The sequence below is a fragment of the Mus caroli genome, unplaced genomic scaffold, assembly GCF_978045245.1.
Source record: "Mus caroli unplaced genomic scaffold, Mus_caroli_1 scaffold_5, whole genome shotgun sequence".
Taxonomy (NCBI): Eukaryota; Metazoa; Chordata; class Mammalia; order Rodentia; family Muridae; genus Mus; species Mus caroli.
This window is the reverse complement of record NW_028227260.1, coordinates 111,712,904-111,717,154: the sequence shown is the minus strand read 5'-3', so window position 1 is coordinate 111,717,154 and position 4,251 is coordinate 111,712,904.

Genomic DNA, 4,251 nt, shown 5'->3' with positions numbered 1-4,251 from the left:
CCAAATAGCCTGAGTCCACAGAAGCAGCAAGAAACTGTAGCACATCACTAGAAGTGTTTTGGTGTGTTTCTCTCTATGGAATCCTGACAAATGAAGCTCAACTATGCAATGTAAGACAGACCAATACATGCGTGTCGTTAACCAAGAATCCCTCATCATGTGTGCATCATTTCTCCTGTGTCTGCTTCAGCAAGACATTCCTTCACGAGTCTGTCTTAGCCTTTCACCTATGTCCGCTTCAGGAAAACACTGCTTTATGTGATTTCCCCAGCAAAACACCATCCAACACAACCGACTCTCCAAAGAACTCTTGTTTTCACTTCTTGTAGGAGCATTCTGTGCTGCCAAATTCATAGCATTAATATATTGCAAGGCGATTTCCAGTATATATTTATGTGTGAGACTGACTGGGAGCTTCATTTTATACCTGTTGTTAGATTTTTTTTTATTTGTTATCCTCGCTTTGAGAGGGAGACACTGAGGAATGGAGGGATGGAGGGAAAGAAAGAGAGAGAAAGAAAAAAGAGAGAACGAAAAAGACATTTGGAAGGCAAAGACAGGCAGATCTCTGAGTTTGAGGGCAGCCTGATCTACAGAGTGAGTTCCAGGACAGCCAGGGCTATACAGAGAAACTCTGTCTCAAAACGAAACACACACACACACACACACACACACACACACACACAGAGAGAGAGACAGAGACAGAGACAGAGACAGAGAGAGACAGACAGAGAGACAGAGAGACAGAGAGACAGAGAGACAGAGAGACAGAGACAGAGATGACAGATCTGAGAAAGGAAAACTAGGATAATTTCTCTCATCATCCTCTTCTTCTTCCTCTTCCTTTGTTCTGGAACATTTAGGAATGTATCAACATTACCTGTTCCTTGAGAGTATGCAAAAATTCATGGGGTGGTTATAAGAGACAATAATGGAGCCAATTTTGACCAGGAGTATCATATGTCTACATTGATTTATATGTATAAGTGAAATTGTGAAAGAATAAATGAGTTTAAAAAAATCATCGTATGCCAACATGCCCAGCTATTTTGGCATCCTTTATGCAAATGATAGCATTCTGTCTGAGACATTGCATATGAGGTTTCTGTTTTGCACAGAGATATCCTGGTGTGACAACTTATTTGCTTGTTCATTAGAGTTTATTCTTGAAAGCTAAGTTACTTTACAGAGAAATTATACAGATACAATAGACAATTTCTATATTTTGCTTCTTTGTGGCAGAAAAGGAAATAACTTATTCATGAAATTCCTTCAGCCTGATGCTGTTTAGGAGACCTGGCTACTTAAGAATGTTCCTAATGTAGTCCATGGAGACTGAAGTGGCCCAAGAAATGCAGTAAAGAGCACTGCCTTCATAATGCATATGTTGTACATTGAGGGCATTTCCCCTCAAATCCATCTCAATTTTCATCCCTCACTCCCTTCTGATGGACCTTTTGTCCCCTAGACAGCATCACCTCTGCTTTCATATTACATATATGCCATGCTGTACATCTATAAAAAATTTTTATTCAGTTCTGTAAGATCCAAGAATTACAACCAGGAGAGACGTAATCCTCTTTCTGGGATTGGCTTCATTTGATTAGTATGATTACCTTTACTTTTGTCCACTTTCCTGCAAATGGCCTAACGTCATCCTTTGGTTCTCTCCTTAGCTATTTACTAGTGATCACCACAGCTGTCAAAGGATTTTTCCCTTCCTCGCTGAAGCTTTGCTGCAACAGGCTGACAACACAGACCAACATGGGGAAAAGGGGGCATCTGCACATTTCTTCAGGAGCCACACAAAAATAGCAAATGCAAAAGGGAACAGGCAGAGAGCAGTTGAGGCTCAAATGCCTTCATGGGAAGAGAAGGAAATAGGAAAATTGTGGGCACTTGTTAGTTGTTAAAGGAATGGATGTGTCCAATGTACAGACTATAGTTTGTAAAGAATCCTCTTTGGAAATGATTTGAGCCAAAGAACAGACAATATAAAGTCCCTCTAAACATGGTGGCTTTCTCTAGTCATTCATGCACTGAATTCAAATGTGCTCTAGTGAGGAAAATTTCAAAGAGGAGACTGGAAGTCAATTGTGTTCAGTTCCATTGGATCTCTTCTTTGAGAGGGTAAGTAATTTCAAGAAAAACCCTTCTCATGTATATGAGGGAAGGTAGAAAGAGAGGAACTCAGGGGATCTTGGTCATAAAGCAGCTTCTTCACTACCAAAAAATCACATGTCCATATGTGTCTATAGCAGAGCGCTCATTTCTATCTGCCCTCAGTCTGGATCGTTTCGGACTCAGCATTAACTTGCTCTAGGACTGTGTGTTGCCATGCCTGGGACACCCAGGTGCACTATCAGTACAGCTGGGTGCCTGATATAGACTCAGGCTTTTTGCAGGCAACTTGAGTGTGCAAGAAGTTCTGGACTTCCTGAAATTGGCATTCTTCTTTTCTTTATTTCCTCTACTTTCTCCTTTCCTGGCTTTCCTAGCCCACATGCTAGGCTGGAGGTGAGCAGAGACGGGGAGAGAGTGGAAAACTATCAGAAACCTTATTGGGCATTAGATTTTCCCTCTTTACCCCCCTCCTACCCAAAGGCCTACTATTCTTCCGGGGCCATGGTTTGAGCCTGCTGCTCTAGAATGTTCCACAGTGCAACTATTTCTTTCCTGCAGAGGTCATGAAACATAGATTTCGTCTTTCCGGTCTTGCTCACAGATGTTCGTTTCAGTGAAATACCAATCCAGAAGCTGCTTTGAATAGTGTCATATGCTGTCCTCAGCCTTCGTTTAGGAATAACGTGTGCAAAAGCCACAAATGCTCCTCTTTACAAAACCTCTACTGTGGTTTGGCACATCACTGCTAACGAATGCAGTCTTTCCTCTTTCTTACAGGAGTAAGAGAAAGTAGTAGCACTAAGTCAGCCCTGTTCATATTTCCGGTTTCAGAAGCACTAGCTCTGAAAGTGCAGCAAATAGCATTGTCCCCCAGGCCTGTGAAAGACATGCCCAAATTCCACACTACTGGAAAAATTCTTACATACCCTAAACTGAACAAACAGAGACATTCTGCTGTCAAATGAGAGCAGATTTTTGACAGGTGTTTTGCTTAAGAAGCTAGAGGCCCAGGCTTGTAATCCCAGCTCTTTGGAGACTATAGGAGAAGCATTTCTGTAAATTCGAGGTTAGCTTGAACTACCATAGTCAGATGCTATCTTGAAAAGATGGCGTGAAAGGAGGAGCAAGAGGAGAGGAAACTTATGATAGAAGCTCTAGAAGACAGTGTGCATTAATTCTTAGCGATAGACGCTCCAGTGACAGTTTAGATTGGCATTTTGAGTTGGTTTACATTTTCTTTTAATTGAGTCAAATTCTCACTCTGTACCTTGCAGTGGCCTCAGATTTGCTGTCCTCCTGCCTCAGTCTCTGGAGTGCTGGTATTTCAGGTATGTCTACCAGATCTGGCTAGGACTCATATTTTATACACAATGACTCGATAACAGAACACCAAACTTCTAGGGAAGATGTTTCTAGTAGAACTAGTTGCTTCTATCTCCTCCTTCTCAATCCGTTCCTCACTTTTAAGAGCCCATTCCAGCACAGGGCAGTGGGGATATGGGCAGAAAAATCATAAGTTCAGGACCAGCTTAGTCTACAAAAAAAAAAAAATGGTGGGATACAGAGTAAGATGTTGTCTCAATCTAAATAAATAAATGAAAGCTGCAGACAGACCTCTACAAGGTCTCCTTTCCTCAGCTTATACACTTAAATATCTCCAAAGAAATGCCCCCAGGAACTGAGGTACAATTCTTGTTTAGGACACTTGCTCTGGAGAGAAAGGCTCTCCTATCAGGAATTTCCTACCTGATGTCTCACTCATGTCTCTCTTTCTCTCCCCTTCTCTCTTCTTCCTCTCTCTCCTTCCTTCCTTCCTTCCTTCCTTCCTTCCTTCCTTCCTTCCTTCCTTCCTTTCTTTCTTTCTTTCTTTCTTTCTTTCTTTCTTTCTTTCTTTCTTTCTCCCTTTCTCTTATAAAGGCCCTATATGATCCCCAACCGCTAAGATGAGATCTGTGTTTTTTTGTTTTTTAAGTTCCTCTATCTTTTTCACTGTTCACTGTGAATAAGCCTCATTCTGTCCACCGACTTCTGTTTCCTGAGTCTGAGACTTTGGTGGAGCAGCATGAATCTTTCATTTCTGCGACAAATATTAACTAGAAGAGTGAGCCAAGAAATCTAGTAGCAGCA